This window comes from Nicotiana tabacum, chromosome 16 (assembly GCF_000715075.1).
Source record: "Nicotiana tabacum cultivar K326 chromosome 16, ASM71507v2, whole genome shotgun sequence".
Classification (NCBI taxonomy): Eukaryota; Viridiplantae; Streptophyta; class Magnoliopsida; order Solanales; family Solanaceae; genus Nicotiana; species Nicotiana tabacum.
Genome location: NC_134095.1, coordinates 72,385,529 through 72,401,714, shown reverse-complemented (window position 1 = coordinate 72,401,714; position 16,186 = coordinate 72,385,529). Strand labels below are relative to the sequence as shown.

Sequence of the window (16,186 nt, the reverse complement as noted above, 5' to 3'; positions counted from 1 at the left end):
AATATATATTGATCAGCTGAGGCAGACATAAAAATGACAAAACATGTGAGGAAATTTAACATGATAGTAACCCCCACCCACAGGGCAAAGGGAAAGCTAGTAAAATTTTGCCATCTTAGATCAAGAAAAGGCTGATGATTTTTTAAGCAAAGTTGCAGCCAGTCAAGTATTAGAAGGCAAGAGCAAACCAAAAATACTCGAATTTCATTAGCTTTTGATGAGAAATTCAGGGAAACTATTACTATTATTTTCAATTTGACAAGAGTTTTATACATATACACTTGAAAAATAAGGGTCAGTTCTTGATTTCTTATTGAGAAGAGAACTGAACCCTTCTCCCACAAAACTTGCACATCAAAATGTTCTCTAGTTATGACTAAGGGGGAGGGAGGAGGAGGGCACACCGATAACAACCTCTCATCCAAAACCCGCCAAATAACCGGCCCTCTAGTTGAAGGCGGTGAGTAAAAATGAAGAGACAATATACACAAGAATCATAAACGGGACGAGTACTTGATCTCCAGAAGAAATTTGGTTAGTCAAAGCTTGATGAGCGGCTCCACCTCCCTCGCAAATAGTCCTCTAACGAAACATTATGCTCAATGCTGCTTAGTGAGAGAGAATCCTCTTCAACACCGAGCAATGCAAGGTTAAGGTGTGACCGGAGATTAGACTGTGAAAAAGTGTCATCTTCCAACATATCGGCCCCTTCTATGGCATTTATCGGTAGCCTTGTGTCAGATCCTTCTGAACCATTGACTTGTAACCTTGCCCACTTGGTTGTTTCAGTATCACCTTTGAGCAGCTTCGAAACCTACATATACCAGAAGTGTAAACACTAGAGACTTCTATATCTAGCCAAGGACAAGGCGATTTCACAAGACACAAATATTGTAGCACGTGAAAAATCCTAAAGAGGAAAGAACCATGGTCCTCAAGTATAAAATAAATTTTCAAGAACCTTGAACTCGGTGCTAATCATAAGACTAATGGACGAAGAACAGGAAAGTCGAAGAACATTGCATCATGATAAGTGCCCCAACTCTAATGCTTCGCACTTGATTATCGCTCATTTTGCTTAAAAGCTAAAAAGATTAGTCAAAGCATAATGTGCCTAAGATTTCTCCTAGTATTTGCCAGGTACATAAACACCAGAATCAACAAGGGATATGACTTACAATGCTCATTTGTGGTCGAGCTCGTGGAGCACGTCTGATACAAAGGGCAGCAGCTAGCACCATGCTTTCCACTTGTTCACGATCATAGTCAGAACTCAACTGTGGGTCTAGTAATTGGGTATACTTCCCACAAGTCAGAATTGGCTTTGCCTGAAAAATTTGACACTTGATGTTGTAGTTTATGATGCAAAACTGACTCAGTTAGAAGCTGATTAACCAGATGAGCACACAACACATACCCAAATAACCAGGCTCTCTTGACCCTTCGGACAATTGTTACTTATCGGCTTTCTTCCTGAAAGAAGCTCAAGAAGTACTACTCCAAATGCATAGACATCAATCTTGTCATTAACCTTTCCATACATGAAATATTCGGGAGCCAAGTAACTGCAGTAAAACACATTTTACCAGAACAATTCATTAGAGGAAAATAACACTAAGTCACATATTTTCTATTCTATTTCTCTTTGAACAAGTTCACATGGTTCTACTTGATAAGAACTTAATGCGCAAAGATTTTTTTAAATAAAATAAATCCTGCAAAATCAATTATATACACTCTTTTACGAAACTTCTTGCTTGGTGTTTCTTTTGAAAGTGGCAGATGTATACATGACCTAAAGGACGAGGAGACAACCATGTAACTAATCAACTTCATCTTCTCCTTTTGCCACTATAGGATTTAAGTGTAGGATTAGAAGCATTGAAGCATCCAAGTACCATAAATATATTATCGCACATAACTCGCCAGATGCAGAATATGGGACCAAAATTTGCAGAGCAAGATCAGAAAAGAATGTCCTACGAGGACCTTACCAAAAAAAAAAAAAAAAAAAAGAAAGAGACTGTCTATGAGGATAGAATATCGTGAGAACCCTCAAAATTATGAACTATTCATCAAACGAAGCATCCGAATTCAGAATCTTCCTTAACCCACTAGGGCCCAAATAAATGATTTCCCCTCAAGTTTCTCTAAGTTTGAAGAGGACTAGAGAGCTAAAGAAGTTACGTACCCGAAAGTTCCAGCTACATCAGTGCATGTAATATGAGATGAGGTGGTTGTTGCCCATTTAGCAAGTCCAAAGTCAGAGAGCTGAAAAAGGGAAATGCCAATTAAACTACTAGCTAGATCAAAGTAGCAATCTAAATCCCAAAAGAAGACAGGAAATGAAGCAGCAAAAGAGTAAAAGAGCATCACCTGCGGCTCAAAATCATCAGAGAGTAGTATATTTGACGATTTAACATCACGGTGGATCACTGGTTGAGCATCTCTGCTGTGAAGATATTCTAATGCCTCAGCAACACCAACGGCGACTTTGTATCTCTCTTTCCAACCAAACAGAATTGAATCCTTCTTATTACCTAAATGAACTTCCCCCGTCAAAGATTGAAGACCTAAAATCTTTTATTTTTGTTCATAACTCTAATTTACTTCTAGAAAATATTTTGCCTCTTAAAACACAAAGTATAGGATAATACAGTAGTAATAACTTTGACTGGAAAAGAGCCAAAATTTTAGAAAATATTATTAGCATACCATGTAAGTTCTCTTCAAGGCTTCCCCTTGATAGAAAATCATATACAAGGAGAAGGCAGTTGTCCTCAAAACAGAATCCAAATAGGGAGATTATGTTTTTGTGACTCAAAGCAGTAATAATCTCAATCTCCAAAACAAACTCTCCCACTGCATCTTCGGATTGTTTTAAGATCTTCACAGCAAGTTCCTTGCCATCAGGAAGGCAGCCTTTAAAAACCTGACTGCTTCCTCCTTTACCAATCATGTTCTCTGTATAATCATGAATATGAATGTGAATCAACTATAAATATGCACTGTTGAAACCTCTTGCAAAACCGAAGCTGAAAAAATCACAAACCTGGGGAAAAGCTCAAGGTTGCCAAGAGAAGTTCCTGGAACTTAAACAATCTACAAGTTGCAGAGTACTTCTCATGAAGCCCCTCTAGTTCTCTTGGTAATGTTCTTGGTGATTCATATTGAGAAGATTTAGAGGACGTCGTCTCGTGATTGACAGGAACAATTGCGCCGCTTTCTTCATCTAGTACAGGAGCTTGACTTTCATCATTATCACCCGAGTGTAGATCTTTCTTGGCTGCGTCTTCAATGCACAAAAGATGTCTACTCGGCAGACACAATGCCCACTGAACGACAGAGAGTTTTCTTATTGACAAAGTGTCAGCAGCTTGTCGATTTGATAAAATGGCTCGGCGAAGCAACGGCCAACCAGGCCTCGTTTCCGGCAAATCCTTTATCAGCAATGAAATTGAACTAGATCCTGACTCGTGCTTTTGCACTGGTACTATAGCCATTGAATTATCATCACTGTTACTGTCTGAGGACTCTTCATGTGTTTGGGTGCAAGATTTATCAGGCAACAGACAGCCCGGCGAACAAACTGAACAGTTCTGTTTAAGGGGATTCTCTGTTGATGATACAGAAGCAGCTTTTAGTAATGCCTCACCCAGAGTCTGATAACCATCTTGCCTGTGGGAAATTGTTGGAATCAGCCCGGCACTGTCGTTTAATACTTTAGAGTTCTTAGTCAGTGACCGCTGAATTACACTGAGCAAACGATTCCCATGGGGATGCTCAAGTTCTACATACACAAGCAGTAAACAGAAAACATAGCAACTCAGTTATGATGAATTACATATCTTGCTCAATGAACCGAAAAACAAATGACAATGCCAACCTTTTGAACTGGCATACGCTGCTAATGAGGCCTCCCTTTGAAAAACAACTTTTCCATTATTAACAGCCAATACTGAACAATCTTTCGGCAACTTTCTAGCGCAGTACTTTGCAACTGAAGCTGACGAACGGATTGTACGATGACTGGCAGTCCCGAGTATAATATCTGTTGCTAAGTAAGCATTTGCCTCACGAACAATAATTTTTCGGATTGATGTACCTCTGCAGATCTTTAGCTTAAGATCCACCTGCAATGGTACCGGAAAAAATTCAGACTTTTGCTCCAGCAAGACATCAACTAGATAACGCATAATGAAAAAAAAATTATGATAACTCCTAATGAAAAAAAAAAAGAACCAAAAACGTTAATGCTTCAGTATTTCCATCCACCAACAATGTCACAATCCAAATCAACCCCACCAAAAAACAAAAAACTGGAAAATGGTTTTCAGTAATATAAAGTATATTCACTACATAGAATACTCCAATTAAAATAAGCCAAAAAAATTCAATATAACTTTATTGGGCGAAATGATGAAAATTTTGAGAAAGTTACCTGCTTGAGATTACAGAAGCCTTCATAAACAGCAAGAACTGAATCAAATGCTTTGACCAATGACAACAGTGACGATTTCCCATTACGATCCACAATTTCTGTACCAAAAAGAAAATCCCATTTCACCAATGAATCAAAAATTCTCACAGAAAGAATAACTAGAAAAGAAAAGTTTCTTTTTTTCAAGTAGAAGCAAAAACATCTCGAAAACAAATTTTGAGACATAATTGTCTCACTATTTTCAAGTTTCCATTTTAAGAAAGTAAAAATTAATAATTCTTGCATCCCAATTTCAACTGGAAGAAACAATAAAAAGAGAAATGATTTCAGGGAAGTAGAAAAGCTTACTTTAAATCCAATTTCAGCTCAAAGAAACGAGATTTAAAGAAAAATTAAAAGCAAAGATAGGGGAAAAAACCCAAACTTTTTTTACTGTTTTTAACAAGCCAAAAACAAAAAAAAAGCATTTCACTTTCCAAAACAATTTTACAGAAAATGGTCCCAAAAATCCAGTTTAAAAGCGGAAGAAACAAGAATTGAAGAAAATGAAAGTAAACAAGAGGGCAAAAAATGGCACCCCCAAAAAAAAAAAGTTGGAAATCAAGAAAAGTTAGCAATTTAAATGGTGGAGAAAAGGAAGAAGAAAGATACCATTATTGTTAAGAACATGAAGAGCAATGACAAGATCACCAGGTTGAGCAACTTTAACAAGAGCCCATGTTAATAGCTCTCTACTTGCTCCGTCCAGCTTCACTCCAACCACAACTGTCCTGTTACTAGAATACCCACACTCATCTTTCTCTTCAGAAAGAATCTGTGTCATTTTTGTAAAAGATTCCGGCGATTTTTTTGTTTGCGCCGGCGGGGGATTTTATGAGAGGTGAGGTAAAAGGAAAAGGGTGAAGTTCATATATATATATACTTAAAAGAGAGAGAAGGGTAGAAGAAGCCTAGTGTTTGGTTAAATTGGGAGTAGTTTGGTTTTCGAGGTCAGGTACCAGAAATTTAGATGAGGGAAAACAAATTGTGAAAAAGATGTATAGTGTGTTTTTTTAAGTTAGAATGATGACCAGAGCCCCTCTTGTTTGGTCCACTTTTGGATGTTGTTTGATACCAACTAGCAAAACACCCCCATCATCCCAAATTAATTAAGTAACTATTATTATTATTATTATTATTATTTAGAAAGAAATAGTAACCTTATGTACTCAATTTTCAATTTTTTCTTTGCTATGAGAGCAGAAAATCTCTTGGCATGAGAGATTTAGTTTTTGAGTTAACTTGCTTGATGTAAATTCCAATTAATTGAGCTAGTAGATTGGAAAAAAGCTTCTTAATAAAGAGCATTTTACCTTTTTAGTCGACTTACTCAATGTAGACACGAATTAGCCCTGATTATTGAGCAATTCTAAAGAGAAAAAAAAGATAATAATGAATTTTAATAGAATTTGGTAAAGAAAAAAATATATGAGGCAAAGTTGCATTTGGTTGATTCTATGGAGTGAAAAGTAGATTTTCGTATTGAGCCGTAATGCCGTATTATTAGGAGTAACTATGTTATTACAATTTACAAGGAATCCTTAAATTAAAATTAAATAGAGTAGAATTTTTTGGACATTTTTGACGAATTGTAATGAGTAATATAATTGTTGTATGACTTGGGATATAGAATCTATTAATTTACTGATAAGACACAATACTCAGATTAATATAAAGTTACATCCGATTTGTTATGTAGTGCAACGTAATGTTTTTTAAGATTTTGCTTCCTTTTTAAATGAGTTGAGATTACATTTGTAATGTCACGACCCAAGTTCTCCCTCCGTGATCTGTCGTGACGGCACCTAATCTCTACGACTAGGTAAGCCTAATATTGCGGAAATGAAATAGAAACACAAAGATAACAGCTAACGAATATATAGTTAATAAGCTAAAACGATGCCGCTCGGTATATACAATAATCACGTTTTCCCCAAAACCCGAAATGTCGCAATATCACAAGCTTTTAAGAGTTTCTAACTGTTCTATACATTAATGTCTGAAGAAAACAAAAGGGAAATTAACACAAGGGATAGAAGGGGATTTCGAGGTCTGCGGACGCGGGCAGATGTACCTTGAAGTCTCCTGAAGCAGCAACCACACAGCTAGACTCGAGGCTGATAGCTAGTATCTGGATCTGCACACGAAAAAACATATGTAGCTAAGGGCTCAACGGTACCCGGTGAGTGCCAAGCCTAACCTCGGTCAAGTAGTGACGAGATCAGGTCAGGGCCCTACTAGTATAAATATAACGAAATAAGATAGAAAAAATATTATAATAAAATAAATATGGAAACCTAACAGGAATAGAACTCAGTGGAAGCCAACAGCTTAGAACACAGTAATAGCAACAAGGGACCTCCCAGGATACCGTCTCGTAGTCTCAAACGTAAATGTGCAGGGGGATCTCCCGAAATACCGTTCCGTAGTCCCAGAGTAAATATGCAGTGTTGGGAGATCTCCCGGAATACCGTTCTGTAGTCCCAAAGTAAATATGCAGTATAGGGGGATCTCCTGCAATACCGTTCCGTAGTCCCAAAGTAAATATGCAGCTCAATCAATATAAACAACAGTTTCAACAAGGAAATCTACAGTTTAGACTAAGCTCACATCAAAGAAAACATGTAATTTTCACTAAACATGCTGCACAAAGTTCAAATAGACAGTTAAAACACGTAGGCATGCTTTTCGAATCTAAACAAGATAATTACATATGCTAGTGCAGTTTCAACAAGGAAAAACAGGTTAAGACTTAGTGAAAATGGAGTTTTACAACAAATAGCCCGTGTACGTGCTCGTCACCTCACGTACACAGCGCTCATATATCAAACAGTACCAAAATCCTAAGGGGAGTTCCCTCACACAAGGTTAGGCAAGCCACTTACCTCGAACCAAGCTCAATTCAATTCGAAATAATGCTTTTTCCACGAATATCCGGCTCCGGATTGCCCAAATCTAGCCAAATCAATTACATAACGTAAATATAGCTACAAGCAACTAATTTAGCTAATGAAATCAAAGTTAAGGCAAGAAAATGGAAAAACTCCCAAAAAGCCTCCCCAGGCCTACATTTCGAAATCGAGTAAAAGCCACAAATTATGAACACCCATTCACTCACGGGTTTCCTCGTACCAAAATTATCCAAATTTAATGTCAAAATCTCACTCAAAACTCAAGAATTCGATTGGGGAACTTTTTCCCCATTTTTCCAACTTTCTCACTCAAATTCCTTGATTAAATGAAGAAAAAAATAATAGATTAATGAAATGCATCCAAAGTCGAGTAAGGAGTTGTTACCCACAAGCTTCCTCTAAAAATCCCTCGAAATTTCGCCTTAATCCGAGCTCTCTAGGTTCAAAAATGGAGAATGAAATCAAACCCTCGATTTTGTCCTTTTTTTGCCAATCAAACCGCACTTGTGGACCCTTCTTTGCACCTGCGGCGCCGCACCTGCGGAAATTCCATCGCAGGTGCGGAATTTATTTAAGTAGGCTGGGACCGCACCTGCGAGCACTGGGCCGCACCTGCGAGCCCGCTCCTGCGGTCCCTAACCACTTCTGCGCCTCAGCTTCTGCGGACCCTTTACCGCATCTGCGGACCAAGCTGGACGAGGCCCATTTCCGCTTTTACGGTTTCTTAGCCGGTTCTGCGGCTCCGCACCTGCGGCCCAAAGTGCGCATGTGCAGTTACACCAGATACAACAACTTCAGCCTTTTTTTCCTAAGTCTCAAATAAATTCGTTAAGCACCCAAAACTCACCTGAGGCCCACGGGGCCCCAACCAAACATACCAACCAATCCTAAAATACCATACGAACTTAATCGAGCGCTCAAATCACATCAAACAATGCTAAAAACACAAATTACCCTCCAATCCAAACTTAATGAACTTGAAACTTTCAAATTCGACAATCGATGCCAAAATCAATCAAACCACGTCCGATTTACCCTAAATTTTGCACACAAGTCATATTCAACATTACGTACTTACTCTAATTTTCGGAATCGGATTCCGACTCCAATATCAAAAATTTCACTAACGGCCCAAAACTCCAAAAAACTCGACTTTCGCTATTTCAAGCCTAAAAAAGCTAAGGACCTCCAAAACACAATCCGGACACGCCCCAAATCCCAAAATCGCCCAAACGAAGCTAATGGACGACGAAATTCTATTCCGGAACCGTCTTCATACTGCTCCGACTACGATCTAAATTCTAAGACTTAAGCTTCCATTTAGGGATTAAGTGTACCAAAACACTTCAAAAACCAAAACAAAATCTCCCGGCAAGTCAAAATAGCAAAAATAGATACGGGAGAAGTAGTTAATAGGGGATCGGAGCTCTAGCTCTCAAAATGACCGGCCGAGTCATTACATATAAGAAAAATGAGTAGAAAATATTGACCAAGATGAAGAAGAAAACAAGAATTATCGTAAAATATATGTCGTGACAAGCCAATGCCTTAAAAGCGATTTCAACCCAACTGGATGCAAATCGTTAAGATCGGTTGCTCCCCAAGGTTCCACAGTACCTCCAAACACGTGCACTCGGGGTTGAAAGTTTGAAACTTGCACAAAATAATTGTCGAGAAAGAAGAGAAGATGGAGTTGTTTTCTCTATTGGATAATTCGGAAAGAAGACTGGCTTTAGGAAAGGTTGTTGGACACCTACAAATGAAGAAATTAATCTGTAGCTGTTACAAAAATTAAAGATGGAGTTGTTACGAAAATTAACCACAACTGTTACAGAAATTAAAGCATGGTAGTTACAAAAAAATAAATGGAACTTTACAAAATTCAATTAAAAAGAGAATGAATTCGGACATATTCTAGTAAAGCTCAAAAAATGAAGAAATAATTTTAGCAAAACCAGATTTGGAATAGGCCTCACATATATCTCGCGCAGAGGGCGGAGGGGAGGGGAATCGACCCATTTTGCCTTCAAAATCAATTTCTCATGTGCACGAGGCCACTTTCTTTACTATCTATTTACAAGCCCAACAAAGAGCAATTCAATATAAAGAGAAGAAAAAGACTTTTCACAACTAATAAATGATACTTTATCTTTCACAAAAGACAAAGAAGTTAAGAAGGAAAAGGGACAACAATTTTTTTTTTAACTTTGCATTACCAAGTATAAATAATACCAACAATCCCTCAGTAATGCAAAGATAAAATTAAAATAAGAACAATTATGGGCAATAGCTTTTGATTTGAATTGACACGTAGTGAAATGAGGCAACAACTAACATCCGCAAAGTGAAGTACTCTTGAACTGAATGAACATTAGTTGAGACCCCATAAAACATATTATATCCTTAACTTTATGCAAATTCTGTGATACTACTAACGTGCTTTATGGTCATGCAGATACCTTGGATCTCATGAGTGCTCTAGAAAGACATCCCAAGTCTTTCATAAAAGGCGACTGCACCTTTACACTCATGTAGGTGATTCCATCAAGTCTATAAATACATAGACCACCTTAAGTTTATAGAATCATTAAGAGCAAAATAAGCTCAACCTTATAAAGCACTACCGCACGCATAGGGATAGGAAATGTAGTGCATATTGAGGTCTCATATGGCTTCGTTTGACTACAAAATGGTAACCACCATACTTCCTCAATCCATGGGCTTTAGCCCCATCCCCCTCGACGTTTCAAGGTTAACTCTCCTTGCCAAACTCTTGGTTAAAGGATCCACCAAATTTCTTTCGGATCTTATATATTCCAAGAAAAGAACATCGTGTTTCAATAATTATTTTATCAAACCATGTCTAATGCATATATGTCTTCTTTTTCCATTGTACATACTATTTTTGGCAATCCCAATTGCCTCATGTGAGTAACAATATAGAGAAACTGGTGAAACTTGTCTTCCCTATCAAGGCACGTCTGCCAATAAGTTTCTCAACCACTCGGCTACTTGCCCTGCCAAGTCAAGGGCAATGAATTCATACTCCTTAGTAGATCGTGCTATACAAGTCTGATTTGAAGACTTCCATGAAATAGCACCTACACGCAAAGTAAACACACAACCACTAGTGGAGCTAACTTCATCATTGTTAGTAACCCGGTTTGCATCACAAAATTATTCTAAAATAACAAAAAAATTATTAAAATGCAAATACCAATCCATAGTACTTCTCAAATATCTTAGCAAACGACAAAGACCATTCTAGTATTCACTACTGAGGTTGTGAGTATATCTACTCAATCTACTAATAACATAAGCAATATCAGGTCGTGTATAATTCATGAGAAACATTACACTACCAATTATCTTAGCATATTTAGTTTGAAAAATACTAGATTCCTTATTCTTTCTCAAGTGTATGCTAGGGTCATAAGGAGTTCTCACATGAGCTACATCAATACAATTAAACATTTTCAACATTTTCTCAATATAATAAGACTGAGACAACGAAAAACTATTAGAAGTTCTTTTGATTTTAATCCCTAAAATTACATCTGCTTCTCTAAGTTCTTTCATTTTAAATTTAGAAGACAAAAAATTCTTAGTCTCATTAACAATATTCACATTAGGGCCAAAGATTAACATGCCATCCGCATACAAACATATAATCACACAATTCGATCCCATCGTCTTGGAATAAATACAAGTATAAGATGCATTAACAACAAAATTATTACTCACTAATGTGCTATTAAACTTTTCATACCATTGCTTAGGTGTCTGCTTTAGACCATGCAGATCTCAATTTGCATACTTTATTCTACTATCCTTAGATCATAAATCTTTCAAGTTGAGACATATATATCTCTTCCTCTAAATCACCATTTAGGAAAGTCGTTTTAACATCCACTTGATGTATCACAAAATTATTAATAGTGGCTAAAACAACAAGAGCTCTAATAGTCATTATCTTAGTCACAAGAGAATAAGTGTCAAAGTAATCAATGACTTTCTATTGATTAGAGCCCCTACTAACAAGTCTAGCCTTATATTTCTCAACTGTACCGGCATGTCTCAATTTTTTCTTAAATATCTACTTGCTACTTATGGGTTTACAACCTTTAGGCAAATCAGACAAGTCCAAGTGTTATTAGAAACTATAGAGTCTAATTCACCTTTAATGGCCTTTTCCCAAAAACTAGCATCTGTTAATCTCATTGCTTCATTATAAGTCTTAGCGTCTTCTTCTGTTTAAATAGATTGACAGTAATTCATCACTCAAAACATCGAGATCAATATTTTCAGTCAAGAAAGTAATGATAAAGTCAGGACTAAAGCTAGCTTCAATTTCACATCTCTTACTCCTTCTAAGTTCATTTTCATTCTCATTAGCAGTAATACTAGAAGAAGGCAAAATATGAGAATTAACAGACATAGATGTAGAAGCATTATTAGGCACATCACTAGGCAAATTATTTTTCAATGGAAAAATATGCTCAAAAATTCTGCATCTCTAGATTCACAAATAGAACAATCATTCAAAGATATAAATCTATACGAAGCACTATTTTGAGCATAACCAATAAAAATAGCATCAAAAGTCTTGGGTCCAACTGTTACTTGTTTAAAATCAGGTAGACCAATTTTAGCCAAATATCCCCACACTTTCAGAGTTTTCAAGGCAAACCCTTTCTATAACTCATACAGGATTTTATCTAACTTCTTATGATGGACTTTACTAAGAACATAGCTTGCAGATAAAATAGATCCCCCCCCCCCACATATTATCATATAAGCTCGAACTCAAAAGCATAGAATTCATCATTTTCTTAAGGGTTTTATTTTTTCGTTCGGCTACACCATTTTCTTGGGGGAGTGTATAAAGCACTAACCTCATGTATAATACTATTTTTCTCACAAAAAACTTCTAGAGTATTAGTACTATATTCACCACCCTTGTCAGACCTAAGTCTTTTGATTTTTCTGTCGAATTGATTTTCTACTTCTGCCTTATATTTTAAAAATATTCTTTCAGCCTCATCTTTTGACTTAAGAAGATATACCTTAGTATACCTTAAAAAGTCATCTACAAAAGTGATGTAGTATTTCATTCCACCCTTACTAACATTGTTCTTGAAATTCGCTAAATCTGAATGCACTAGTTCAAATAATTCATCTTTCTACTAGTTATATTCTTAAAAGAATTTTTGGTATGTTTTGCCTCTACACAAACATGACACTTAGAAAATCATCAACTTTAACTGTAGGAATTAATTTTATTTTTTTAAGCCTTTTAATAGAATCAATATTAACATGACCTAGTCTACCACGCCACAAATCAATGGACTCAGCAATATAAGCAGAATTGAAAGTACTAGCATTATTAGTAATCGCTTGAGCGATGTTCAGTAAAAATAAACCTTTACTGAGGTAACCTTTCCCAACAAAGTCTCTCCCACGAGAAATAACAACTTTATCCGATTCAAAAATAAGTTTAAGACCTGCTTTGTTGAGAAGCGCACCAGAAACTAAGTTTCTACGAATGGAGGGTACGTACAGAATATTGTTCAAGGCTAAGGTTTTTCTAGAAGTTAACTTAAGCAGAACTTTTCTTTTACCTATAACTCTAGCTATATTGGAGTTACCCATGTAGACATACTCGCCCTCAGCAGATTCCTCAAAGTCGTGAAATAACTCCTTGTTAGTATAAAGGTGCATTGAAGTGCCTGTGCCCAGTATTCGGTCAGTCTTGTTAGCCATCATATTTGCCTCAACGACCACAACAGTAATGACATCACCACCCACAATAAAGTTAGCTTAGACTGGAGCTTTTCCTCCATTCTTTGAGCTTTGTCCTTGTTTCTGGTTGCACTGGAAAGTCCTGTGACCAATTTTGCCACAGAACATAGCAATGTCCTTTCGACTTTTGAATATGGTCCTCTGGCTTATTAAAGCAATTCTATTTCTTCATATGTCATTTCTTCTATTTTTCTTTAAACATGTCTTTCACAAAAGTACTAGAAGATTCCACAAGGTTAGCTTTAGAAGAATTAAGAGAGAGAGATTTCATCTTATCCTTAAGTTGTTCAGCTTCCTCATCTTTGAGACGATTTTCTTCCTTAGCCCTCATGTGACTAATCAGTTCTTGAAGAGTTAAATTTTTCTTCTTGTGTTTCAGTTGATTCCTGTAATCACTCCAGGAAGGTGAAAAATTTTCAAGCAGAACATTACCCTAAAGAATCTCACACATCTCTATGCCTTCATTCAAAACATCAGCAATCAACTTCTCATACTCGTGAAATTGCTCCATGATTGGCTTATCATCAACCATCTGAAAGTTGATCTACTTTCCAACTACGTACTTCTTTTTCCCCGCATTATATGCACCAATATATCTTCTCCAAACTGTCCCATATGACTTTAGCAGATTTATAATTTATAAAAAAATCAAAAAGAGGGTTAGTCATATATTAAGCAGATGCCCTCGAACAGTTTTATTATCCTATTCAAATTTCTTCTTAGCAAAATTATCAGCATCAACAATAGTAGTATTAGAACTATCAGCAACAAATTAAAAGAAAATTAAAAGTTTATGGGACCAACGCTTATAAATGTTCCATCTAAAGGCTCAAGCTTTGATAGACTAGGAAGTATTTTGTTTAAAGTGGTAGCCATTAGTCAATATTACATGTAAGAATCACTTTCAAATTGTAAGAAAAATGAGTAGAAGATATTGACTAAGAAGAAGAAAGAAACAAGAACAACCCATTATAAAATATTGTGTTGTGGCAAGCCACTGCTTTGAAAGTGATTTCGGTCTGACTGAGTGCAAATCGTTAAAACCGGTCGCTCCCCAAGGTTCCACAACACCTCCAAACACGTGCACTCGTGGCTGAAAGTTTGGAACTTGCATAAAACAATTGCCCAGAAAGAAGAGAAGATGAAGGTGTTTTCTCTATCGGATAATTTACAAAGAAGACTACCTTTTATAGGAAAAGTTGTTGGACAGTTACAAATGAAGAAATTAATCTGTAGCTGTTACATAAATTAAAGATGGAGTTGTTACAAAAATTAAACATAGTTGTTATAGAAATTAAAGTATGGAAGTTACAAAGAAATAAATGGAACGTTACAAAATTCAATTCAAAGAGAATGAATTTGGACATATTCTGGTAAGCTCAAAAAATGAAAAAATAATTTTAGCAAAACCAAATTTCTCATGTGCGCTAGGCCACTCTCTTTTACTAGCTCTTTACAAGCCCAACAAAGAGCAATTTAATATAAAGAGGAGAAAAAGACTTTCTACAATTAATGAGTGACACTTTATTTTTTTACAAAAGACAAAAAAGTAAAGAAAAAAAGGGACTACAAAAAAAATCTTTGACTTTGCATTACCAAATATAAATAATACCAACACCATTTATTTTATCAACAATTTTAAGTGTTACATAAGAAGTAGATATTCATAACTTGTCCCTCTCTAAATTTATATGGCCTACATCTCATAATCAAATTAGAAGGTCCTTGGCATGGATAAATGCAATTAAAGTTGTGATAGAATATGAAGAAGAATAAAGATAAGCAGTGCTCCATTAGCTTTTTTATTTTTTTTGGCTCTTATATTTATCTTTGCTTTTCAATTTATTGATCGATATTTATATTAGGGACCGATGAAATCTAGACTCGCACCGAAAAGTCGTATATTGGGAGTAAAATACTTTTTAATATAGACGACATATTTTTAAAGCTCGAACTCAAGATATCTGATTAAACATGAAAAAAAATACTTACCATTCTGCAGCAAGCCTTGTTGGTTACTCCTCCTATTTAGGCTATTTAGTTAGTATTAACCAAGGGGTGATCCATGTTGTCATAAAGAATTATAAGAGTCGTCCAAAATAATTGAAGAGGAGAGCACATCTCGATCAAAGTGTATATTTAATTGAAGTCAAATAATACCAAACTAGAATCTGTACTGTACAGTGAGATCTCTTTATATGAATTCCAAACAATTGTAGGAGGAAAAGGTTGGAGAATTCTAGAATTTTAATATTATTAAGAAAATCAGAGCATATTCCTTTCTTTCCTAATCCACCAAGTGGGATTTTATTTCGTCATTAGATTATTGTAATATAAAATTCAGATCAATTCCATGTGATAACAAATATGTGATTTTTGTTTTCAAAATTTGCAACCATCAAGTTTATGTTTGGCCTATGAAAACTATACAAATATTAGATAATCCTATTCATGAGGATAATATTATTCATTCCAATTTAATAGATCACTTTCGCTTTCTAAACATCAATTAACCTTTTTTTCTCTCTAAAGTAATTCAACATAGACTGATTCATCTAGTAGAAAAATAAAATTATGAAAAGAATTTAATTTCTATGTATTAATAATATTAAAGATGATTTACAGATCATCTAAAAGGTAACTGCATAAATTATTCATAATAAGTGAACATAATTACTTGAAATAAGGTATACAATGTATTCCGGCTAAGGAAATTATACCGATAGTGTAAATTTTTAAACAACGTTTGTATATATAAGTTGATAGAAATCAAATTATGATTTTTTTTTATCAAGATGGGAAATTACACACCAAAATTTGATTTGTATTAGCTGAAATAAATATCATTAACTTAAGGATGTTGTTCAGATATTAGCTGAAATTAATAAATATCATAAAATCTCAAACGTCTATTGCAAATGGTGTTTGTCAAAGGCATTGATTCTCTTTCTTTCATACGTATTATTATAATTAATGCCACACAAAATAAACA

At 35.6% G+C, this 16,186-nt stretch overlaps 1 pseudogene; it reads right to left on the bottom strand.

Annotated features, from left to right (window-relative positions):
- Window positions 1–212: 212 nt before the first annotated feature.
- Window positions 213–5,467, bottom strand: LOC107767860 (protein kinase STUNTED-like; annotated as a pseudogene).
- Between the last annotated feature and the right edge of the window lie 10,719 nt (window positions 5,468–16,186).